Below are 27386 nucleotides of genomic sequence, written 5' to 3' on the forward strand. Positions count from 1 at the left end.
CACAGGTTTCAGGTCTGGGGACCCCGTGCCCCCCGAGATACAGGCCCCTTTAGGGAGTGCCGGTATCCCTCTGCTCTGCTTGGTTTACAGGCCGCGGTCACGTGATCGGGGCTTTTAACGCAGAGCTGGATACCGGCACCCCCTAAAGGGGCCTGTATCTCGGGGGGCACGGGGTCCCCAGACCTGAAACCAGTGCGGTTCAGCTCCAGAGACCCCCTGCACATCTACACTATAAATAAAAATGTATTTCAAATGTATTTATTTGTATTTATTTATTTATTTATTGCGGGGATGCTGTGTGTGATTATTTTTTATTGTGTTTAGCGGGGGTGGGTGACGGGGTTTATAAATGTGAGTTTATAAATAAAATAAAGAATATTATTTATAGGGGCCTTAGAACAGAAGTTCCCACGCCAATTGAGCGCTCATTGCTCTTTTGTTACAATGTTGCTGGTCTTGCGGGTTTGCAGTCTGGCAGCAAAAAGCAGTTTGTAGTACTGAGTGTGAGATAAAGTAACCAGTTCTTTTATTGCTGAAGTCGCCACCAAAAACTTTTATTTACAAATACAGTACAAAAACCGTGCAACACACAACAACATTCAGTATCCTTTGTTTAAGTACAGCAAGTACTATAGGGTAAAACATGTACTGTACAGTACAGCACAATATTACTGTATGGTTTCACTGAAAGTCCTCCCCATTTTCCAGCCATGGCCGATGCCTTGCATGGCGCAAAACGCCATTAATGCAGTCTCTAACGCCTCTCATTACAGGATCTGTAACAGGGTAATAGCGCTGCATTTCTTCCACAATCTTTTTCCTTAAATTGGCAGGAAGGGCATTTTTTTGGTGATTCCCATCATAGTTCACTTTGAACACCCACTCGCAGTACAATGTGTAGGGAACATGGTGTTTAAATATGATCAAGGCATACTTGTGTGGTATACCAGCACTCCTCACCCTATACTTCTCCCTCAGCGCCGGTGGCAGATCGCACAGGGAGATGTCGGGCACTGTTTGTATGCGAGCGGGTGTAGGAGGTCTTTTGGGAGCGGGTGTACTTGAGGCGATGGGCAATGGTAGGGTGTCTGGGAGGAAGCTTTCCTCCGGTAGTGGTCGCCGGGTTGTCTCCTGGCGTGGTCTTGATGGGGTTGTCATGTCCTCCTCAATAGCATAGTACACTGCATCTTCTGGTGGAGGGGGTGTGCTTGGTGATGGAAGGGGGTCGAAGGTACCATGCATCACATCCATGTCAACCCCTGCTCCAGCGTCGGGGAAACAGGGGCATTAACACCGAGCAAATAATGTATGCCCGCTATGTCTGCCTCTATCTTGTCCATCCGTTGATCCATACGTTGCTCCATATGTAGCATCCGTTGATCCAGCCGCTGCTCCATTTGTAGCATCCGTTACTCCATATGTAGCACCGACTCCAGAAGCAGATCTAGCTTTGCCAGCACACTAGAATTCCCGGGGAGATCCACACTTAGCCCATTCAGGATCCGGTCCAACGAGCTGCTTGTGCATGGCATCTGGAGATCTGGGGGGATGGGTGCAACGGAGGATGAGATGGGGGTTCCCTGGAGAGAAGCGGCATCGATGGAGAGTGGAAGAGGTGACCTGGGGATGCCCGGTACAGGAGAAGCTGCAGCGTGGTGGAAGAGGGATGGAGAAGGTGACCGCTGGATTTCCGGGAGAGAAGCAGAGTCGTCCAAGAGCAAAGGAGACAGTGACCCGTTGATTTCAGAGGCAGCAGCATCTTCAGATGGAACCGGAGAAGATGGGGGTGGAGAAGCCGGGCTGAAGATTTCCGGGACAGCTACAGCAGAGTCGTCGAAGCTTATGGGAAGTGGTCTGCGGATTCGGTGAGTTGGCTGCCATGCGTCTTGCGTACCGAGCACAGTACCGTATTTCTTCTTCACATAATAAGGCTGACGTGTTTTAAAAGCCTTAGCCTTTGGGGTCAGCAGAAGGTTTTCTTTGTTGGCCTTAGCCTGTCGCTTTGCCTTAGGCTTGGAAACGGTAACTGCCTTTCTCTTTTTCAGTGTGGCAGGCACAGCAGAGGTGAGATGATTCTTTCGTCCATAGAACCGGGGCTGCTCCATGTAAGCGGGAGGCACAATGCAGTATCTGGACAATGGCTCAGATAAAGATCAGCAAGTGGTGGGCTATGCAACGTGTACAACCTTTTATGCATGGCGGCCAGGTACAGGTGTTGAAAGTGGGTGGTCTGTAATGTGAGTCATTAACATATAAATACACCATCCATTTTGTGGATTCACTGCACATTGAATACACATCGACTAAACATCGAATACACATTCTTGTGTTTGTATTTATTTCTACAGTACTCGCAGCAATGCCTGTTAAGAAGATTTCAAAGGATCTCAGCATGAGAATGAAGGAGATGTACACGAGCGGAAAACGAATTGCAGATATCCAGCGCTGGTTAACTGCTTCTGGCCTCGTTGTGCCATCAAGCACCGTGTGCTATCATGCACAAGGAAAAAACAGAGACCGCAAAAAGGCACCAAAGATAACAAATGCGTAAGTATAATGTATTTATAAAACTTAACCAAAAAAAATATAGAAAACTGTAGTGTACATCTACAGTATACCGTATTTATATAGTATATTTATTATATTACAACAGTACAGTATATACTGTAGTGTATGTGTGGTCAATTTATATTTTTTGTGCAGCAGTATACACTTTTGGTATATTGCAATTCATCTGACAACGGAATATACAGTATATGATGTGTATTTATTATGATATAACAACAGTATACTGTATTTATATAGTATATTTATTATATTACAACAGTATATACTGTAGAGTACTGTATGTGTGGTCAATTTATATTTTTTGTGCAGCAGTATACACTTTTGGTATATTGCAATTCATCTGACAACGGAATATACAGTATATGATGTGTATTTATTATGATATAACAACAGTATACTGTATTTATATAGTATATTTATTATATTACTACAGTATATACTGTAGAGTACTGTATGTGTGGTCAATTTATATTTTTTGTGCAGCAGTATACACTTTTGGTATATTGCAATTCATCTGACAACGGAATATACAGTATATGATGTGTATTTATTATGATATAACAACAGTATATTTATATAGTATATTTATATTACAACAGTACTGTATACTGTATATTTTGTCTATTTATATTTATAGTACAGCAGTATACATTTTTTGTATATTTATATTTACTGTATATTACAACATTACATGTACAGTATACAGTATACATTTTATATTGCTGCATATTAATAACACAATATAATTTCTTTGCATTGTAGGGAGACTACTCTTCTGGTGGACAGAATAAGTGAGGAGAATGATGAGAGGAGCGCATTAAGGGTTAAAAACACTCTTCAGGAAAACCACAATCTGACTGTATCCGAGAGCAGCATAAAGAAGATGAGACGCAGAATTGGATGGAAATATGGACGTGTGAGGTTAGTAGTGGACAGTACAGGAGGTACTGTACTGTAAAGTAAAAGTGTTGTTTTGCAAACTGTACTGCGCTGTGACGCTAACATTTTTTATTCATTGTCATTACAGAGCGTACCCCATGATACGGGACGCAAACAAAATCAAAAGAGTGCTCCAGGCCCAGGCATGGATCGACAGCGGTGAGACTTTCCAGGATTGCATCTTCACTGATGAGTCTACTGTGTCGCTGGAGAGATTTGCAAAATTTGCGTTCCACAAAAAAGGCCGCATAACTTTGAAGCCACGGCCAAAACACCCTGTGAAGCTGCATGTGTGGGGTGCCATCTCTAGGCGTGGACCGGGATGCATTGTCGTCTTTGAAGGTACAATTTCTCAAATATAATGCCGCCTAATGCACTGTACTTGACTAGTGTTGCCTTACCGTATGCACTGTACTGTACTATTGAGCACTTTTCTTTTCTTGCTATAGGAATCATGAATAAAGATTTCTTCCAAGACAACATTGTGCCCGTGATAGTGCGATACATCAGATGTGACTTTCCCAATGGGTATCGCTTTTATCAGGACAATGATCCCAAGCACACCGCGTCGACGGCGCATATCCTTGAGCGCGGCATCAACTGGGTGAAGACGCCAGCGGAGTAAGTGCAGTAGACCGTGTCCCATTTATATGTTCCCCACTGCTTTTTCTGTGTACTGTATCTCTTAAACTAATTGTCCTTTCTTTCCAATCACAGATCGCCAGACTTCAATCCGATCGAAATGGTCTGGCATCAGCTGAAGGACCACATCCGTAAAGTGGCGAAACCCTCCAAGAAGGACGAGTTGTATACAGCCATAATGAGTTTTTGGAACGATGTACTCACCGTGGAACGATGCAATAAATATATAGACCATATTGCCACTGTGTTGCCCATTGTCATCGCGCGCAATGGACAAGCATCAGGAAAGTAGTACAGTGCTGTAGTATTGTACAGTAGGTACAGTATGATACAGGTAAGTATGGCACAGATTTTAGCTTTCCCAATAGTCAGAGTATACAGTAGTTTCAGTATACAGTACAGTAGACTAGTTTGACATACTACAGTAACTGCCTACTAACTGCTCCATTTTTTTCTTTCCAGAGAAAGCTGCACCAGCCACCTACTGTACAGTAGTTCTACCATAATACAGTACGCACATACAGTACAGTACAGTACAGTAACTGAACAAAGTTTTTGTTTTCTTGTCGTTCCAGGAAAAAGGGTGCACCAGGGGGGAGGGGGGGCCTTGTGTTCGTCAAATCTGCTTGTGCAGTCAAATGTACAGTATATAAACAGCAGTAATGATGTACACAAAACCTCTCCTCTCTCAATGAACTACTGTACCGCAGACACAATGAGGATACTGTTACAGTATGAAGGGAAAAAGAACAGGATGGGTTATTTAACATTACAGTATACTGTGCAATATTTATACTGTATATTTATATATACTGTATTTTTATTCTAAAGGTATTCGAGAATGTACTCTAATGTATGAGGACCTGGTGACTTTCAACCCTCTCAGACCCACAGAAAGGATTATTTCACATCACTGTATATTTATCCTGTATATTTTCAGTAATTTAGAAGCAGTGGCTGTTCTGAACAGCCCAGGGCCAGATTAACAAAACAATGGCTTGGATTGGATTAGCCAGACGATTGATGCTTGGCCAGGGAGGGATTAAAAACTCTAAGGGAGGGGGTGGGTGGTGTAGCTGTACTGTAGGATTGTACTGTGTCAGTATTTCCAACGCCAGGTCACCCTAATAATTGCATGAATAAACCCCCAAAGACAAGGCCCAAATATACTAGTACAGTATACAGTACGGTAAAGTATGTATTATTGTGTGTTGATGTTTTGAATTGCTGTTAACTTGAAATGTTTCACCATTGTATTGTACTGTATTTGTAAATAAAAGTATTTTGTGGCGACTTCAGCAATAAAAGAACTGGTTAATTTATCTCACATAAAGTACGTGAATACGACCGCAATCACCATTGTACAGTAAATGGGTGCATAGGATGGAACGACAGGTGCTAAAGGGGTATAAATATGATACTGTATTTATCAGTATTGATCAAAGAGAGTTGATCAGAAGGATTCCCCTTATAAAGTATATAGCACTCTATTGTCATTCATACAGTACAGTATACTGTAGTAAAAGGTAGACAACACATGGTCTTGCACTACAGTATACTGTATTACTAAAAATCTGTCAGGTTGACCAGAATCACTGCGGATATCGGAAAATAATACAATTTTATTAATTCTACGTACTGTATATAAGGGGAATCCTTCTGATCAACTCTCTTTAATCAACACTGATAAATACAGTAATTTTTCTCACACTCAGTACTACAAACTGCTTTTTGCTTGCAATAAACAAACAAACAGGGAAGCGCTATACTGTATGAGTTAGGATCAGGCCCAGCAGCCACTTTATGTTGAAAACCACATATGAAATGAGCATAAATTTGCATGAATAATTACACAAAAATATATAAAATAAATAGCACAAGTCTCTGACAGAGAGAAATTGTCCAGGTGGTGTGGATACAGGTTAATGCCCCTGTCTGATAGGACAGACTCGGGCAAGAATGGCCTGTGAGAGGTGAATATCCAGAATGGTAGCTGGGATGGAAAGCGCTACCAACTGTGCAGGTATTGAAGTGTGTAGAAATGGGAAGGTGCCGTAGGCATCAAATGTGGAAAGCGCTCACCCAGACTTCATACACTTTGCGCTTTTTGCTTGCAGACTGCAAAGCCGCAAGACCAGCAACATTGTAAAAAAAGAGCAAAAAAAGAGCAATGAGCGCGAAATTGGCGTGGGAACTTCTGTTCTAGGGCCCCTAGAAATAATATTCTTTATTTTATTTATAAACTCACATTTATATATAAAGTATATATTTATTTCTCTTCATGTATTTATTTAGATTTATTTATTAATTGTGGAGCTGCTGTGCGTGAGGGGCCATGGCCAGGATGGGGGGGGGGGTAACGGTACAGTATGTGGGTAGGGGGTGAGGGTGGTTAGACCTCACAGTACATTATGCACATTGGGCCCCCCTCCTCCCCACATTTACATACTGTACACTGCACGACATCAATGCAGGGAGGGTTTACCAATGCAGGGAGGGTTTACCAATGCAGGTAAGGCTTTAGGCCTTTATATCTCTCTCCCTTCATTGTAATCTGTTTAACACAAACATTAGGGGGGAAGGGGCTTTAGGCCTTTATATCTCTCTCCCTTCATTGTAATCTGTTTAACACAAACATTAGGGGGGAAGGGGCTTTAGGCCTTTATATCTCTCTCCCTTCAGTGTAATCTGTTTAACACAAACATTAGGGGGGAAGGGGCTTTAGGCCTTTATATCTCTCTCCCTTCATTGTAATCTGTTTAACACAAACATTAGGGGGGAAGGGGCTTTAGGCCTTTATATCTCTCTCCCTTCAGTGTAATCTGTTTAACAGAAACATTAGGGGGGAAGGGGGTTTTAAACAATGCTGTGTATAATGTATAAGGTTTTTTACAATTAGATAGATGTAATCCTTGGTATTGTAAGGGTTAGTTTGGTTTTAAATTGTCTTTTCTGGTTGGTACTTACAGTATATATTGATTTTGGTTTACTTGATTGGTTAAAATACTGTAGTTGACTTGTTTGGAAGTGTTTGTACAGTATTTACTGGTAGAGTAGCTTGCAATTATATTGTTAACATTCATTTGCAGAATGTACAGTACTGTATATGGTGCATAGATTTAATGCTATGCATCATTTACAGTATACAATGTACTGTAAATGCAATGTACTGTGTGGATTGTAATGTTATGTTTTATACTGTATGCTATTCATTAACTTCATTGCTCTACACATCTAGGGATTTCATTCCACCTTACCACCTTTCCTACACATGATTTGTGCTGTAGGCATTGGTTATATTACTGTATGCTAATGCAGATGTGTGATGCTTTGAGACTGTCATTTATACTTTGACAAGTCTACCTTTTGGTGTGTAGTGTGCATTATCCTTAGCGTTGTATACTGTAGGTGCCTTTGAACCCAGTAAACTATTGTGATTCACTTTGATTCTCCCTAGTGTTTTTTGAGTCACTATCCTTTTCATGTTTAGGGTTGACAGTGTGTGTCGTTCCCTAGTGCTGTTCATTAGTGTTTAAGGGTCCATGCCTCTTTTTTAAGTGTTTTTAAATCATGTACTGTTTATTCATCCCTTTTTGCACTGTGTCAAATAAATAAACAAATATATCAATTGCATACCTGAGTGCTCCCATATGGGTTACTTTTTTCTCTTTTCACTCACATACAGTATGTATGTATATATATATATATATATATATATATATATACTGTATATATACAAATATAGCTGTATGATATATATATATATATATATATATATATATATATATATATATATATATATATATATACAGTGTATATATATATACAAAGTATATACTGTACAGTATATATTTATTTCTCTTCATGTCTTTATTTATTTAGATTTATTTATTAATTGTGGGGCTGCTGTGCGTGAATTTTTTTTATTGGGGGTGAGGGGGGTGTTTGGCCCTTGGTGTGAGTTTACGACTTGCAGCAGCAGCACAATTAATAAATAAATATAAATAAATAAATAAATAAATGACAATAAATACATTTGAAATACATTTTTATTGATAGTGTACATGTGCAGGGGGTCTCCGGAGCTGAAGCGCACAGGTTTCAGGTCTGGGGACCCCGTGCCCCCCGAGATACAGGCCCCTTTAGGGGGTGCCGGTATCCCTCTGCTCTGCTTGGTTTACAGGCCGCGATCACGTGATCGGGACCTTTAAACGCAGAGGGATACCGGCACCCCCTAAAGGGGCCTGTATCTCGGGGGGCACGGGGTCCCCAGACCTAAAACCAACGCGGTTCAGCTCCGGAGACCCCCTGCACATCTGCACTATCAATAAAAATGTATTTCAAATGTATTTATTGTCATTTATTTATTTATTTTTTGGCGGCTGCTGTGTGTATTTTATTGTTGTGGGTTGCGGGAGGGTGGGTGAATGGGGTATTCGCCCCAACGATGGTTGGGGAGGGCTTGCGGGGGGGGGGTGGGGTAGCGGGAGGGCTTAACCCCTTCATGACCGTAGCGGTATTAACTGCTACGGTCGTGAAGGGGTTAAGTGCACCCGCAACCCCCCCCCCCCCCTCCCGCAAGTCCTAAACTCACACCAAGGGCCAAATACCCCCCTCACCCATCCCCACTACACACAATAAAGCGGGCACGGTGGGTTAACCCCTTCATTGCCTTAGCGGCTATCCGCTATGGTAATGACGCAGCATTTTCCGTATTTTTAATAATATTGATCAGGAGCAGGGGGGGGGGGTTCCCTGAGCATTAATTTCTGGCTCAGGGAACCCCCTGCTCACTTTACAATATTATTAAAATAATGCTTCTTTACCATAGCGCATAGACGCTAAGGTAAAGAACGAGTGTTTATTGATACTGTATATTGTATGTGTTTTATTGATACTGTACATGTGCAGAGGGTCTCCAGAGCAGAAGTGCACAGGTTTCAGGTCTGGGGACCCCGTGCCCCCCGAGATACAGGCCCCTTTAGGGGGTGCCGGTATCCCTCTGCTCTGCTTGGTTTACAGGCCGCGGTCACGTGATCGGGACCTTTAAACGCAGAGGGATACCGGCACCCCCTAAAGGGGCCTGTATCTCGGGGGGCACGGGGTCCCCAGACCTAAAACCAACGCGGTTCAGCTCCGGAGACCCCCTGCACATCTACACTATCAATAAAAATGTATTTCAAATGTATTTATTGTCATTTATTTATTTATTTTTTGGCGGCTGCTGTGTGTATTTTATTGTTGTGGGTTGCGGGAGGGTGGGTGAATGGGGTATTCGCCCCAACGATGGTTGGGGAGGGCTTGCGGGGGGGGGGGGTAGCGGGAGGGCTTAACCCCTTCATGACCGTAGCGGTATTAACTGCTACGGTCGTGAAGGGGTTAAGTGCACCCGCAACCCCCCCCCCCCCTCCCGCAAGTCCTAAACTCACACCAAGGGCCAAATACCCCCCTCACCCATCCCCACTACACACAATAAAGCGGGCACGGTGGGTTAACCCCTTCATTGCCTTAGCGGCTATCCGCTATGGTAATGACGCAGCATTTTCCGTATTTTTAATAATATTGATTAGGAGCAGGGGGGGGGGGGGGTTCCCTGAGCATTAATTTCTGGCTCAGGGAACCCCCTGCTCACTGTACAATATTATTAAATCTCTCTCTGCTGCAAACACATCTCGCCCCCAGTATGTGCAGTAATTTACTGAACATGTACTGTAGAATAAATGCATAGTTTTATTTATTCGGGTTTATTACACAGTATACTGTATGGCCGGAAAACATCAGCATACAGTACAATATAATCCATCGAAATCCCCCCATTAGCCGTTTTCTTTTCTGAGGAAAAACAAAATGAAAAGTTTTAATGTACAGTAATGGTCAGCCCCCTAAAGAAGTACCCAGCCAGCCCCACCAAAATAATACGGCAAAAATACAGTACTCACCATACTGTACAGTATTACTAAATTTCCCATTCAGCTTGCGCCGGCGCCGGCCCACTTCAAGTCCAGCTTTCATCATCACCCACGTCGATAGTTTGCAGAGGGACTAGCCCACCTGTAGTCAGCGGGAAATTGCTTAGGTACATGCAAGCTTCATCAAAACTGGCTGCGAAATCCATCTCAGAGTTGTCACCGACGGCGGGACCATGATGATAAGCTGGTGCTGCTGCTGGTTCTGGTTCTGGTTCTGGCGCATTGCTTGGCAGGGACTGTCGCTTCTTATTTCGTCTTAACACGACCCTTCGCCTTTTGCCGCCTCCATTATCATAGATACGGGAAAAACCCTGTGACACACACCAATACCCTCCAACAAATTGGGGCTCAATACGGTGAAAACAGGGGTCACTACATAACCTTTTCCTTATTGCACGCTTCCACAAATGAGGAGTTGGCGAAAATCTGTAAAAGTCATAATTTTCGATAAAATACTGATAAATTTGAACAACTGTTGCCATCTTATCCTCTGTTGCATTAATAGCGGCCCATATCAAATAAGCATAACTTCTGTCAGGTTTTTGGAAAGCGGGCTCCACTTGAACACTCATGTCTCTGTAGAATAGTGTAAGTGAAAATGATCTTTGTCTTTATTTAATACAGTACTGTATGTAAAGCCTAAATTGATACATTTTTTGCAACTCTTCCTTCAGTCTCAAGGACAAGTTACAATACTGTAGCATACTGTACTGGGATAAAGTAACTTTTTTTGTAAACGAAACAACTTGCAAAGCCCAAACATTACTTAAGTCATGAGTTTATGCCATCTGGTGGACAAACGAAACATTGCAGCCTAGTAAATTCTTCTCGTTATCATTTAACAGATCAGCCGCCCGTCAGCCAGGCATGAACCGTGGCTGGGAAGGCAAACGCAACGCAGCATGCAAGAGGTGAGCAGCGGCGGATTCCAGGTTTCTGCCAGGTACAAACCGGGCATTTGCTCGAATAAAGTGTGTCGGTGCAGTAGATATCAAATTCGAGAAGGGCTTTTCCAAAGCGTCAGCAGCTAAAGGGTTGGGGGGGGGGTTGAGTCAGCTAGCTTCCATCTCAAAGAGGATTACACGCAGGCGCACTGAGGTGACGCTCGGCTAGGGATGGATTAAAAACAATGGCAAATTTCAGAATTTGAATCACTCTGTAGAGGTGTCTGTCGATAAGAGTTTCAAACCCTTGAGCGAGCTTTTTATGTGTGCGTGGGGGAGGGGAGCACAGGGTACAGCAGCATGAAGGATTACAGCAGTTCAAAGAAATGACATAATTTCAAAAGGCAGATCATCATAATAATTTGACCCCTATACCCCCAAATACAGTACATAAACAGCACACAAATCAACCATGTGTCAACCATGTGCAGTGAAACGCACAGTGTCGCAGTCAAAAGCTACTGTACAGCACAGATTGAATATCGTAATATCAAGATGGTTTATGCAGGCTTGGAGAAAATACAAATAAAAAATGAGGAGAAAAAAAATATTTTTTTTGGGTCACTCACCCTTGAACTTTGCATTGACAACAACCCCCACACACCCACAGTACAGTACAATACACAAAAGAAAAGTAAAGATTGACAAAACAACATGAATCAATGAATGTTTTTTTTTAACTCTCAGCAGTTCAAAGAAATGACATAATTTCAAAAAGCAGATCATCATAATAATTTGATCCCTACACCCCCAAATACAGTACATAAACAGCACACAAATCAACCATGTGCAGTCAAACGCACAGTGTCACAGTCCAAAGCTAGAGTACAGCACAGATTGAATATCGTAATAAATATCAAGATGGTTTTTGCAGGCTTGTGGAGAAAATAAAAAATGAACAGGAATGTGATTGAAACCAGAAAGACACACGTTCAAAGGAATGGTATGGGAGAGATGTACTGCACTGTAGTGAAGATAAAAAGCTGAAATATCCTGCAGTGCAGTAAATTATCCTGAGCGAGGGGAGAGCGCTGTATACAGTATGCCGAAATGTGACACTGTTACAGTACTGTACACGCCTATGCGTTTCAACAATTTTCAAATGAGACATAAAGTACAGCACTGCAAATGAATGTATACATAAATATGCAAATGTACAATTACTGCGCGCGCACACGCAGACTGTGTACTGACGTAGGTTGAACTGCTAAAGTATTAGACTTCCAAGGCAACAGCTCGCGAACGCCCCCCTGAGTTTTTAGACGATATTGCAGTATTGCAGACAGCGATAATAAAATGCTAATATCACGAGCACTAAAATAACGCATTTCACTCCGGACCAAAAAAAAAAAACCGCATCTGACCGAGATTATCAGAGAGTTGCGGATCCAGCCGATTTAAGATAAAGCTGATCGCCACTGTATGTCCCATTGTGTCAGGCGCCAGGTGCCACGCACCTTCACGCGCAGACGCACAGCTCCCCTACCTGCTCTGATGGGGCTCAGGACTCGCGCGCTCTCACGCGCACTCCCGCTGCCTCCGCGCATGCGTGCGGCTCCGCCTTGCGCCGGATGGCATCCTTACGCGGGCTGGGGTCATAGCGGGAGTTCCCACCTCCGGATCGTGGCGCACACTCCCTGTGTGCGACGCATGCACGTGACGCGCGCCACGCACCCGAGCTCCGTGGCAACAGGCACTGATTGCCCTCAGCACCCTCACCTGGCTTCCTTACCTTAGCCTCCGCACTGACACTCCCCGGTCCCACCTCCTGCTCGGATTGGACCGTCACCTATTTAGGCTTAGCAGTGCCACTGGCACATCGGCTGAGCATAAGCTTCCTGTTCCTGTGCTTACCTCTCTTGTCTCCTAGATATTCTGCCTTGTATTGTTTGATCTCCCGTGTACCGACCTTGGCTTGCCCTTGGACCACCGCTTCTCCGGAACCCTGACCTTGGCTATCCTCGACCCTCCGCAACTCTCCAAACCTGAACTTGGCACTCGGACCTCGACCATTCTACCTTCTCCTGCACCGACCCCAGCGATTAGTACCTCCAACGTTCCGGACTTCTCCTACCCTCACCTTGGCAAGTATTATGACTATTCTACTCTCCCTGCTCCTGACCCGGCACGAGCAACTACGCACACTCCGGACCGGATCCCCGTGCCTTTCGGTGGTGTTTTTCTATTCCCACCTCAGTACCGAGGGTCTCGTCTAGTTTGTGGTAGGCACAGCGTGACAGTATGTTCAGCCCCACAGACATAGACCCCTCTGAGGTGGGAAACATCTTGGCGTCACATGCCACCATGTTTTCCAAATTGGAGAAATTTTTGGATCAGTCCAGCCGCCGCATGGATTCACTGCAGCAGGATGTTAGATCCCTTACGGTCCAGGTGCAGAACATTTCCGCCCCAACTCCCTTGATTCCTGCCACTGAACCACCAGTAGGTGCTTCGTCTTCTGAACCCTGACTCCCAGCACCCAACCGATATTCTGGAGACCCTTTGGAATGTCGTGGGTTCATAAACCAATGTTTCATCCAATGCGAGATGACACCCGCTCGCTTCCCCTCTGCAAGATCCAAAATAGCCTACATTGTCTCCCTTCTCACAGGTGATGTCTTGGCTTGGGCTTCCCCCCATCTGGGAGCAGAGGACCGACCTCACACAAGATATCGGACGATTCGCCAAGGAGTTTCGTCGTGTCTTTGACACCCCTGGGCGTAGAGTGACGGCTGCCTCTTCCCACTTTCACATCACCCAAGGGAGACGTCCAGTGGCCAGGTACGCCCTGGAATTTCACACCATTGCTTCTGAGATGGGCTGGAATAACGAGGCCCTGTCCTCCGCCTTTTGGCAAGGTCTCTCGGAGTCGCTCAAGGACGAACTTGTTGCTCAAGAACTTGTCTCTCAAGGCCATTCAAAGATTCCTCGGCTTTGCCAACTATTATAGGAGATTTATCAGGAACTTCTCATCCATTGTCGCTCCCATTGTTGCCCTTACGACGAAGGGGGCAGATACTACCGCTTGGCCTTCTACAGCCACTCAATCCTTCAAGCGCCTTAAGGAGGCCTTCGTCTCGGCACCCATCTTGACTCATCCAGACACCAGCCTAGCATTTACCCTCGAGGTGGACGCCTCGGACATTGGAGCTGGAGCCATCTTATCCCAGAGGAAGTCTCCGCAGGCCAGACTTCACCCCTGAGCATTTTTTTCTAAGAAATTTTCCACAGCCCAACAGAACTATGACGTCAGCAACCGTGAGTTACTAGCCATCAAGCTCGCTCTGGAGGAGTAGAGACACTTGCTTGAGGGTACGGAGACCACTATTACCATTGTGACGATAGCTTGTGACAGGCTGTAATTTACACCAAATAACTGGGTTTGAACTGAACGAGGCTTAGATATAATAAAGTAGATTTATTCCTTTGGATAGGTGAACACACGAAATAATACAGTAACAGACAAGAAGTACACTTACTTTGGGGATGGGGAATGAGAAGTATCATATAGCATTTCTCCAGCAATCAGGTAACAATTCAGATGATATCAGAAGACAAAGGATAAAGGGTGGACAACAGTTTATAAACCTTCTGTCACTCTATCCTTAACATTAAGTACAGGTGATTGGTTTTCAATTACCTCCAGCCACTCTCTAACGTGGTGCTATGGTAACGAAGCAGCATTTCTGTATTTTAATAATATTGTACAGTGAGCAGGGGGTTCTCTGAGCCAGAAATTAATGCTCAGGGAACCCCCTGCTCCTGCACAATATTATTAAAAATACAGAAATGCTGCTTCATTACCATAGTGTATAGTCGCTAAGGCAATGAAGGGGTTAACCCACCGTGCCCGCTTTATTGTGGGTAGCGGGGGTGGGTGAAGGGGGTATTTGGCCCTTGGTGTGAGTTTAGGACTTGCGGGGGGGTTGCGGGTGCACTTAACCCCTTCACGACCGTAGCAGTTAATACCGCTACGGTCATGAAGGGGTTAAGCCCTCCCGCTACCCCCCGCAAGCTCTAAACAACCACCGTTGGGGCTAATACCCCCTTCATCCCCCCCACTACCCACAATAAAAAAAAATCACACACAGCAGCCGCCAAAAAATAAATAAATAAATCTAAATAAATAAATAAATAAATAAATGACTATAAATAAATACATTTGAAATACATTTTTATTTATAGTGTACATGTGCAGGGGGTCTCCGGAGCTGAACTGCATTGGTTTCAGGTCGGGGGACCCCCTGCTCCCCGAGATACAGCCCCCTTTATGAGGTGCCGGTATCCCTCTGCGTTTAAAGGTCCCGATCACGTGACCGGGGCCTGTAAACCAAGCAGAGGGATACCGGCACCCCCTAAAGGAGTCTGTATCTCGGGGAGCAGGGGGTCCCCGGACCTGAAACCAACGCTGTTCTGCTCCGGAGACCCTCTGCACATCTACAGTATAAATAAAACACACACATCAATAAAGAATCTTTCTTTACCTTAGCGGCTATGTGCTATGGTAACGAAGCAGCATTTCTGTATTTTTTTTTTTTTTCAATGTTTTTATTAGGCATTTAGATAATACAGTTTACAAGACATTTAACATCGCCTAACATTTTTCCAGGTAACATTTTTTTTGGGGGGGGGGGGGGAAACAGGGTGGCAACCGCAGTTGTCGGAAGGGAAAAAGGGGGAAAGGTGGTGTCTTCCGAGAGTAAAGACCTAGGGGGGAGGGGAGGAGGGGTGTGGGGAAGTGGGTGGGAGAGAGAAGGGGGGGGAAGTAGGGTAAGAGGGGTAGCCCATTTGACTGGTAAGTAGATCTCTGGTTGGGGTCGTCACTGAGTCCCTTATGAGGGGGGGAGAGTAGGCCTCTATCTTGTTGGGTTTGGTTGGCGGTCTCTGGTGAGAAGGAACCAAGGTTCCTAGATATCTTCGTAAGCGGGGATTTTTTGCCTCACGGTGGCGGTAAGCCTTTCCATAATCATTACCTCGCTAATTCGCTTTTTAATCGTGGTCAGTGCCGGCACTGTTGTTTTCCTCCAGGAGGCCGCAATACAGCATCTCGCCGCGGTGAGAATGAAGGATATTCATTTCCTGGTGGGCCAGACTATGTGCGGCATAGGCGCGGCCAGCAGGTAGGTCAGTGGTTCAATAGGAACTTCTAGGTCGGTGACCTCTTTTATCAGAATTTGGACCTTGGCCCAGTATTTCACAATTTCTGGACAGGTCCACCAGATGTGGACCATGTCCCCTCTATTACCACAGCCTCTCCAACATTGGTCTGAAGCCAGAGGGTAGATCTGGTTTAATTGTGCTGGGGTAAGATACCAGCCGAACATGATCTTATAAATGTTCTCCTTAATTGTAGTGCATAGGGAAGTTTCTGAGGCTGCCTGCCAGATTTCTTCCCAAGTCTCTCTTTCTATATTAATGTTCAGGTCAGCTGACCATCTGAGCATGTAATCATGCTGTGTGGGGGTCGTTGTGTGCATAAGCACGTTATATATATCCGAAATTAGACCCTTCTGGTAGGTCTTGGCCTGACACAGGTTTTCAAACGTAGTGAGAGTGGGGTATTCTGGGAGAGGGCAGGTAGTTCGCACAAAGTTTCTAATTTGGAGGTATTTGAAAGTGTCCAATTCTTTGATTTTAAATTTGGTCCTCAGTTCTTGGTAGCTCAGGAGCTTCCCCAGGCTCAGTAGATCGACAATCGCCTCTATACCCCGTGTGTTAAAGTGGGCGAACAGTTTAGATCCACATCCCGGGGGGAATTTGGGGTTATTAACGAGTGGGGTGAGTTGGGAGCTAGTAGAGGAGAGGTTATATTTATATTTACATCTTGACCAGATGTCCCACGTAAATCGTGAGGTCTGTAATTCAAGATTGAGTAAATGGCCATCTCCTCAGTCCAGGCTCCAGAGGCAGGCTTGCAGAGAAGGCTGTTTGGCACATTGAGTCTCCATTTTAACCCAGCAACATCGGGTCGGGTCTGAGTTCCACATTACCACCTGCTTAAGCTGTGCAGCTAGATAGTATTTATAAATATCAGGTACCCCCATCCCTCCTCTGGATCTAGTGGTCATCAGGACCGATCTGGCGACTCTGGGTCTCTTACCCTGCCAAATGAAGTGGAGTAATCTATTCTGTATATATTTGAGATCAGCGGCCGGAACCTGGATCGGGAGTGTCTGAAAAAGGTACAACATTCTTGGGAGTATATTCATCTTGGTAGAGATCATCCTCTCGATCCATGAGATCTGATAACCTTCCCACCGATCTAGATCTTTTTTGATCTGGTCCCACAGTTTCGGGTAGTTATCCCGGTATAGGTCCCGATAGTGCCTTGATACATTAATTCCCAGATATTTAATGCATGATGGGCACCATCGATAGGAGAAATTTAGTTTAAGGAGCTAAACTACGGGGTCAGGGAGGTTAAGATTGAGGGCCTCTGATTTGTCGCTGTTTATTTTATAACCTGATACCTTCCCAAATTCCGTCAGTTCCCTCTGGAGGTTGGGGAGGGAAGTGAGGGGCCTGGTCAAGGTCAGGATGATGTCATCAGCGAATAGGGAGATTTTGTAGTGTTCGTTGGCAATGGGAATACCTTGGATGTTTGGGTTTTGTCTTATTCTAGTCGCCAGTGGTTCAATCGTGAGAGCGAAGAGGAGAGGGGAGAGGGGGCACCCCTGTCGGGTTCCATTTCTAATGTGGATCCGCTCGAGTCCTCCTACTGTTAGTCTTACAGAGGCAGACGGATTCTGATAGAGCGCCTGGACCCCTCTCAGAAATGATTCGCTGAACCCAAATTTTTTCAATGTATTGTCTAGAAATAGCCAGTCAATTCTGTCAAATGCCTTCTCTGCGTCGAGGCTTAGTAGCATTGCTTTTGAGTCTGAGAGGTGGGCATAATCCACTAAATTAATGATTTTACGGGTATTGTCTGAGGCCTGACGGCCCAGGACAAACCCGACCTGGTCTATGTGTACTAATCTCGGGAGTATTGCATTAAGTCTGTTCGCCAGTATTTTACTATACAGTTTTAGGTCATTGTTCAACAGTGAGATTGGTCTATAACTTCCACACTGGGTGGGGTCCTTCCCGTCTTTGAGTATTAGGGCCAGATTGGCGGACGACATTGAAGATGGGATAGGATTACCTTCTAGAAAAGAGTTGAACAAGTGTAGTAGGTGTGTGGACAAGATGGGGAGAAATTTCTTGTAATATGCATTTGTAAAGCCATCAGGCCCGGTGCTTTAGAGATTTTTGAGGCCTTGACGGCCGTTTCTAATTCTTCCGCCGTTATTGTGGCATTTAATATAAGGCTTTCCTCCTCTGTTAGCGAGGGGAGGTCGCAGTCGGCTAGGTAGTCAAAAGCAGCCGTTTGCTCTTTCGAGCCTGGGGTTGCAGAGTGGGCTCTTAGGTTGTATAATTTAGTGTAGAATTTAGTAAATTCCTCTGCAATTTTTTTCCCGTCATATAAGAGTTCACCAGCACTATTCCGGATCGCTGTTATTTGTGACCTTTTTTGTATGCCTCGTAGCTTGCTAGCAAGAAGTCTATCAGCCTTGTTCCCTTTATCATAATACCTCTGACCCGTCCATTTAAGAGCTTTTTCTACGTTTTCCATTTGTATTATTCTTAAGTCATTTCTAGCAGAAGTCAGCTGTTTATAGATTCTCCGGGAAGGGTTATTTTTATGTTGCTGTTCTAAGCTGATTATTTTGTCTGTTAGCTCTTTGGTTTGCTTGAGTTTAATTTTTTTTCCGATGGGAGGCAATCGAGATGAAATGTCCTCTGATTGTCGCCTTATGGGCTTCCCATAGGGCTGCTGGGGATGAGACTGAGCCTGTATTTATACGAAAATATTCCTTAAGGGATTTTTTGAGCTCCCTTACTGTCTCAGAGTGATTCAATAAGAAGTCATTAAGTTTCCAGCAGTATGAGATCGTTTTAACGAATGGGATGGATATGGTCATGGTGATGGGAGCGTGATCTGACCACGTGATTGGGCCGATATCTGATTCTGTGGTGGATTCTAGGATGTTCTTGGTAGCAAGGAAGTAATCTATACGGGAATATGTCTGATGAGGGGCAGAGTAAAAGGTGTAATCCCTTTGCCCCTGATGCTGTGTTCTCCAGATGTCTATAAGAGAAAAGTCTCCCATAATGTCCTTAAATTTTTTCCCCAGTCTTTGTGACTGAGAGGAGTGGTGTCGTCCTGGTAGGCTCGATTTGTCTTCTCTGGGGTTGAGAGCCATATTTAAGTCGCCTGCTATAAGCAGCGAGGGTAAGTATTGTGGGTCAATTTCTTCCAGAACTTTTTTTAGGAATTCTGTCTGGTTCTCATTTGGGGCATATAGGTTAATAAGGGCGATTGTCGAGCCTGAAAGTGAGCCATAGACTACAATAAATCTTCCCTCTGGGTCTGCCTGGATTTTTGTTAAATTAAATGGGGTACCCTGACGGATCAGAATGGCAACCCCTCTGCGCTTACTACTATATGAAGAGAAATAGCTCAACGGATACGCATGTTGGAATGTTTTAGGCGGCTCCTGAGACATGAAGTGCGTCTCCTGGAGGAAAACAACATCTCCCCCTGATCTCTTGATCTCCTGTAGGGCCAGGCGCCTCTTTCTAGTATTATGTAGGCCCTTAACATTTAGGGATACAAACGTTAATGCTTTTTGGTGGGACATTATAGGTATTGTTAACTTTCGTTACGTGTGGACTTTGAGCTAAGGGTAGGAGTGGGTAGTCAAATGGGCAGGAGGGTTGGGGTGGGTAGGGAACCGCTGGGCTAGGGACAGCGGGTGGAAAAAGGGAGGAAGGTAGACCCGGATGGGGTCTAAAAGGTGTGAAACCGGTCTGACCTAAAGGCCGGTTGGTGTGGTTTAAGACTCTTGGGGGCGGGTCTGACAACAGTCTCCAGCAAAGGCGGGCCAAGGGGAGACCCTTAGTTATGTGAAGATATGCCCGAATCTACTTACTCTGATGCATCGTACCTGGGGAGGTTCTCAGGTTATCCAGCGCCGGCACGGCTAGTAGGGTCCGTGGGGCCTCGGCCTCTCTTTCCCCTTGTGCGTGAATAAGCTCAGGAGTAGGGATCTTCCTTTGATTCCCCTTTCAGTGGGGAGTGGGTGTGGTGGGGTGGTTATGAGGGAGGAGGGGAAGTAGGTGAGGGGGTGGTACAGAACTGGGGGTGAGTGCTAAATGGAGGAGGGAACTGAGGAGGGGGGGGGTAGGAAGAGGAGGACAGGGGAGGGCTGGGGGGGGAGGGAATTCGGGGGTGGGAGGAGGGGGGAGTAGTTTGCAATATTGACCTGCGTGGTTATCATATCAGACAAAATGAGGCATAGCAAGTATACAGTACGTGTACAGAAACAGTCAGGTTAGGAATAGGCACATTGATACAAAACTGTAATCTCTTGGGTTCCTTCGGAGTGGTGGGGGACAGGGGTTTCTCAGCCAGGAGATGAACCTTGGGGGGAGGGGGAATGGGGGTCAATGGGGGGGGAGGGAGTGGTTTCGCATAACCTTCCCACTTAGTGTTCTGGTGGGACATCAGAAAACATATAATATATTTGAGATATACAGTACAAAACAGATCACATACAGGTTAGACATTTGCAGCACCCACGCACGGGTATGGGAACTAGCCACCTGTTAGTGTGAGAGTGGAACATGTTGCCTTAGAGAGGTTTTCTTCTTTGTGAGGGGGGGGGCCTGAGTAAGCTAAGGGTCAGGGTCAGTCTGTGGTGGCTGGCCCTGTCTTGGCCACCGCCTATATCACGTAGTAATCAGGGCTGGTACAGCGCCGCTTTCCTAGCTCATCCTGTGAGGGCGCAAAGGGAGGCCAACCATCTCTCTTTTTGTCTGTACTGGGGGACATTGTTGCAGGGGTATTTTCTGTTTTTGCGGGGGGGGGGGGAGGGTTGGTGAATGAAGGAGTGGGGTGGGGGGTGAAGGCCTCGGTGGTGGGGGGGGAGGGTCTGGGGTGGAGTCCGGGGGGGGCATTAGTGAGTTTAGCTCCGTTCTGTTGGGTATGTGTAGATTGTGCAGAGTGCAGTCGTTTAGTCATTAGGGGCTCGCCAGAGTTTGAAACTCCCGCCCTCTCGCTGCTCTGTGCGGCTAGGGCTGACATTCACCCCTCCATGCTCTGTGTAGTTGGGAACAGGATGTGCGGGGGGGCGGGGGTAGTTTTTGGCGGGGGGAGTGCGGGGGGGTGGGGCGTAGAGAGGGGGGGGCTGAGAAAGTGGAGGGGGGAGAGAGTGGGAGGGGGTGGGGAGGGAAGAGGGAGGGGAGGTGGGGGGGAATTATGTAGATAGGGGAGGTAAGGGTAGAGGGAGAGGGGGGGAGAGGGGGTAGGGGGGTAGAGGGGATTCAACGTGATGGGCTTGTCCTTAGGGGTTCGGGTGGGGGGTGGGGAGTCGGGGGCTCCTCTTGATGGGCATGCTGTTGTGGGGAAGCGCGACAGTAGGACGGGAGGGGGGGACAGTGCTGACCTTGGGACATGTGTGGGGAGGCGGAAGGGACATGTGTGGAACATTTGTACCAACCCTATCTTTCGGCGTTTGTCTGCTGGGGTTCTGTTTCGTGTTGCTTGGGTTCTCGCGGTGGTGGGGGGGGGGGTGGAGGGGGATCGGGCGTCCTGAGCAGGGGTATACTACATGGCGCAGCCCCCCCCCGGCCTAGGGGGGGGAGCGCTGAGGAAATCCTGGCCGAAAGGGAGAAGGGGTAGTGAAGGAGATCTTTCAGGGGGTGCCGCCGGGGAAGTCCAGCATTCTGTGCCGGATGTCGTCATCACGCCCCGACGCCGCCGCCACCGCCATATGCAGGTAATGCAGCCGTCGCTGGCGGGAGCCCGTCACGCAGCGCGGTGACGTCAGTCTGAGCTCGTCTGGGCTCGGCGGGGTTCGTCTCGGTGGTGTGAGGCCTCCTCGGGCGCCATCTTGGTGAGCAAGGCAGCTGAGCGACCGCTGATCGGCGAAGGACCACGAGAAGAGGTATGGGCACTCCGGCCGCCATCTTGGGGGAACTGCGGAGCTGATGTCGGCGTTCAGACAGGTGAGGATCGTGGACCACTGCGGGGCTCCGGAGTCAGCTACTCGCCGTCCTGTGGCTGGTTTATCCTTGATGAGATCTCAGGGGCTGGCTGCAAGGCTGTATCTGGGCTAGATCACCGGTGAGGCCTGGATCGAGGGGAGGACCACGTGGAAAGGTAAGGATGTGCCCGGCGCCATTTTGAGGGCTGTTTTTATGTTTTTTAATGTTTTGTGGGGAGGATGGAGGTATTCTACCGGGTGGAGTTGTGATTGGTTCTGTGCGGCCCCTCATTTTTCCCGGATTTGCCTTTGTCCCGCGACTCTCTCAGAGGTCCTCACAGGTACGTCGTCCCTCTCCCGGGTCCGGTCACCGGCTGAGTGGGTAGGCTGGAAGGGGTCGTCTGGGAGGCCCAGGGCTTTGGCGAAGGGTGCCATGTCCTCGGGGTGCCTAATTGTTAGGTATTTGCCCTTGTGGGGAACAACTAATTTGAAGGGGAATCCCCATTTGTATGTTATCCCTTTTTCTCACAGGAGCAGTGTTAAAGGGCGAAGAGCCTTGCATCTGTCAACGGTTAGTTTAGAAAGGTCGTTATAGACCTGTAGCTGCTCGCCTCGGAACGCGATCGTGTTTCTCTCCCTGCTTGCACCGATCAGCTTATCTTTGGTAGAATAGCTGTGCAGTCGCACGATCGCGTCCCGCCGGCGATTAGGGTCCTCGGAGCGCGGACCCAGAGCTCTATGCGCTCTGTCAATTTCCAGGTCTCTTGGCTCGAGGTCTGGGCACAGGAGAAGGAAAAAATCTACCAGGTAGGCCCGCAGGTGCGCCGGTAGGATCGCCTCAGAGATGCCGCGGATGCGAAGGTTCTGGCGGCGATCCCTGTTTTCCTGGTCTTCCAGGCCATCCCGCAGGCTATTGATTTCGTGGCCCAAGCGGAGGATTTCGTTGTCCGCCTCTGACTGATGGTTTAAGGACTCGTCGAGTCTGGTTTCTAACGTGGTGGTGCACTCCTGGAGGCCATTGATGTCCTGCCGGATTTCGGCCACCGCCTCCTTGATATTAGTTTGTAGTGAGCGCTTTAGTTTGGCATGTAGTGGGTGTGGGTGTGGTTATTTACACGGGATCCCCCTCCCCCCATTTACATACAGAACACTGCACTCACAGAAAACACAGGCCAGGCAGATTTAACTGACACAATAGGGGGAGGGGGGTTTACACAGATTAGTCAAAACAGGGAAGCTTAGCAGACACAATAGGGGGAGGGGGTTTTACATAGATTTCAGTGAAGGCAGGGAAGCTTCACACACAATAGGGGGAGGGTTTTTTTTACATAGATTACAGTGAAGGCAGGGAAGCTTCACACACAATAGGGGGAGGTTTTTTTTTACATAGATTACAGTGAAGGCAGGGAGATTTAAAACAAACAATAAGGGGAGGGTTTTTTACATAGATTACAGTGAAGGCAGGGAGGTTTAAAACACACATTAAAAATATGTATGTAATGTATTTATTGTTTATTCTGCCTTAACCCTTCATTGCCTTAGCGGTTATACGCTATGGCAATGAAGCAGCATTTCTGTATTTTTAATAATATTGTGCAGGAGCAGGGGGTTCCCTGAGCATTAATTTCTGGCTCAGGGAACCCCCTGCTCACTGTACAATATAATTAAAATACAGAAATGCTGCTTCGTTACCATAGCACATAGCCGCTAAGGTAAAGAACGATTCTTTATTGATGTGTGTGTTTTATTTATACTGTAGATGTGCAGAGGGTCTCCGGAGCAGAACAGCGTTGGTTTCAGGTCCGGGGACCCCCTGCTCCCTGAGATACAGGCCCCTTTAGGGGGTGCCGGTATCCCTCTGCTTGGTTTACAGGCCCCGGTCACGTGATCGGGACCTTTAAACGCAGCGGGATACCGGCACCTCATAAAGGGGTCTGTATCTCGGGGAGCATGGGGTCCCCCTGACCTGAAACCAACGCGGTTCAGCTCCGGAGACCCCCTGCACATGTACACTATAAATAAAAATGTACAGTACTGTATGTTAGGGGTTTATAGGGGACGGCTTCAAAGACAACAGCTCGCAAACGCCCCCATGTGTTTTTACACGGCATTGCAGTATTGCAGCCAGCCGGAATAAAATGCTTAAATCACAGCAGGGGAAATAACGTAATGCAATAACGTAACGTAATCGAACATCACCGGGATATACCCAAATTTGCGGAACAAGCTGCCGTGTTAGAATAAAGTTGGTCGCCACTGTAAATTAAATCAACGTTTTTCGCTAAATCCCCATTGAAAACAACGGGCTTCGCCGCCATAGACTTTCAATGGCAAACCGCCGCCATTGGCGGCTATGGGAATCCGCCACCATAGACTTTCAACGGGGCAACGCCGCCGTTGAAGTCAATGGGGTTTTTCTGCCATAGCCGGTCAATGGAAATTGGCCGCCATTGAAGTCTATGGGAAAAGTCCCGAACTTTCAAGGGGGTCCATACTCTGTCGGGTTGGTCCAAGAGGGTCAAGGATGGTTCTGCAGCGATGCCGGAGCAGTGACTACAGGTACCCCAAACCCTGGCCCTCTGGACCCTCCGGAACCAGAGATATGGATTCCCAAATTTCAGCTTTTCACACTAAGTCGTTTTCTGGAGCTGTTTCTGCCGCCGCCATTGGAGCCTATGGCGCGACCCACTCTTCTTGGTTCGACCCTTATCGGGGGTCTAGGATTCAGGGACCCGGTTGTGTTCGAGTGGGGGGAGGCCTAGGAACTAGTGGCAAAAAGAATTTTATTTCTAGGTGCTCTAGAACTGTTTATTCCCACGCCACTTGTCGTTGAACTTGACTGCTAAGTGATCAAAGCTCTCTTTTAGAAATTGTATCCGCTTTGCGGTTTTGCGGTTTGGACGGCAGCCAACTCGTTCTTCGAAAGCCCCGTCGAGGAATCTCCATTGAAGTCAATGGGCCCATTGACTTACAATGGGAAACCGCCGCTCTCCCTCTCGGACGCCACCTGCTGGTCTTCACAGGAAACAGGACTAAAACAGCAAGATTCTCCATTAGAAAGCATTGAGCCCTAATGGCGGCCTATGGGACCCTGCAAAATGGTGCCTGAAAAGGCGGGAAAATTACACAAAGGGCTATAATCATTAAATAACTATTAACCCTTGTACTCCAGGATGTATCCTAGTGTGTGTGTGTGTGATGCAGACACTGATATAACAATGAAACATGGGGGCAGGGGAATAAACATTTTCATGTTACAACAAGGGTTAAATCACATTTCTGGACCTCAGCCCAGTTAACCCCTTGTCTCCCTGGTGAGGTCAGGGGATGGCCAAATGGGATGCAACCCCTTTAATACCGGGCCACCCCCTTTCTCCCTCTACAACCATCCTTACAGATCATAAAAACCTTCTTTATATTGAGACTGCCCAGTGTCTAGGAGCTCGTCAAGCCAGATGGTCACTTTTTTCCCCTCGCTTTAATTATATAATTTAGTTTATACCAGGATCAAAAAAATTGAATGCCGACGCACTTTCCCGCCAGTTCATTGTCGAGGATAAGCCGGAGGTTAAATTGGAGACCATCCTTCCAGCTAAATACATTGTTGCTGCTAATACCTTTGACGTGCTGGACAAAATCCTCGCAGATCAGGCCAACATCCCGGAGGGTCTAGAGGTTCCTGACGATCGCCTCTTCGCTGCACCTCGCTTCCGCAAGAGGATTCTGGAATTGGGTCACTCTGCTAGATCCGCCGGACACCCATGGGCCAATAGAACATCCGACCTTATCACTCGAACCTTCTGGTGGCCAAGGATTAATTCAGACGTAAGAGAATTCGTCATAGCATGTCTGACTTGCTCCCGCAACAAGACGCCCCGTAACAAACCCCAACGATTTCTACACCCCCTTCCTGTCCCCGATCGCCCTTTGAACCACTTGGCCATGGACTTTATTGTGGAGTTACCCGTCTCCAAGGGTATGAATACCATTCTTGTGATCATCGTCCGTTTTTCCAAGCAGACTCATTTCGTTCCTCTCAAAGGCTTACCGAACTCTTCTTCCCTTGCTGATATTTTTGTCCAAGAGGTCTTTCGCCTTCATGGAGTTCCATTAACCATCGTGTCCGATCGTGGTCCCTAATTTATTTCCAAATCCTGGAGTGCTTTTTCCCAAAGACTAGGCATCTCCCTTCATTTCTCCTCCGGGTATCACCCACAGACTAATGGGCAGACAGAGAGAACCAACCAGATGCTGGAGCAGTACTTACGCTGTTTTATCTCGGATACACAAGATGATTGAGTGGACCTCCTCCTCTGGGCTGAATTTGCCCACAATTCCCTATGGAATGAATCCACTCAAAATTCTCAGTTTTTCATCAACTTTGGGTTTTATCCATCCCGACTCCCCATCGACACCTCACCCAGCTGCAGATGAACGGATCTTGTCCTTACAAAGATCTTGGAGAGGAATCCAGGAGAACCTTCAGATGGCCATCTCTAGACAGAAATGCCAAGCCGATCGTCACCGCCATGGGACTCCTGAGTTTAAACCAGAGGACAAGGTATGGCTTTCATCGAAGAATATTCGACTCAAAGTGCCTACGCTCAAGCTAGCGCCCAGATACCTGGGACCCTACCCCATTCTGGAGAAGATCAACCCGGTAGCTTTCCGCCTACAATTCCCACCCACTATGAAGATTCCTTCCGTCTTCCACGTATCTCTCCTTAAACCTGCATTCCAGAGTACTAATTTCTCAGATTCTTCTTCCTCGGCTCCAACCCCGCGACTCGTACACGGTCAACAAGAATACGAGATTCAGTCCATTCTGGATTCAAGAATTTCTAGAAGAACCCTAAAATACCTGGTGCACTGAAAGGGATACGGACCTGAGGAACGATCTTGGATCCCTCACCATCACATCCATGCTCCTGTTCTTCACAAAAGGTTCCACCAGAAGTTTCCCCTCAAACCTTACTGGAGTTGCCCGGAGGTTGCTCCTGAAGGAGAGGTTACTGTCAGGAGCCAGGTGCCATGCACCTTCACGTGCAGATGCACAGCTCCCCTACCTGCTCTGACGGCCGCTGATGGGGCTCAGGACTCGCGCTCTCACGCGCTTCCTCCGCACATGCGCGTGGCTCCTCCTCACGCCGGACAGCGTCCTCACGCGGGCTGGGGTAACAGTGGGAGTTCCCACCTCCGGATCGCGGTGCACACTCCCTGTGCGCGGCGCACGCGCGTGACGCGCATGCCACGCACCCGAGCGCTGTGGCAACAGGCACTGATTGCCCTCAGCA

At 46.9% G+C, this 27386-nt stretch overlaps 1 protein-coding gene across 3 annotated transcripts in view; it reads right to left on the minus strand.

Annotated features, from left to right (window-relative positions):
- LOC142464319 (uncharacterized) overlaps window positions 1–27386 on the minus strand; it is a 582685-nt gene that overhangs the window by 312849 nt on the left and 242450 nt on the right. The window lies entirely within an intron of this gene.

This window comes from Ascaphus truei, chromosome 12 (genome assembly GCF_040206685.1).
Source record: "Ascaphus truei isolate aAscTru1 chromosome 12, aAscTru1.hap1, whole genome shotgun sequence".
NCBI classification, from domain to species: Eukaryota; Metazoa; Chordata; class Amphibia; order Anura; family Ascaphidae; genus Ascaphus; species Ascaphus truei.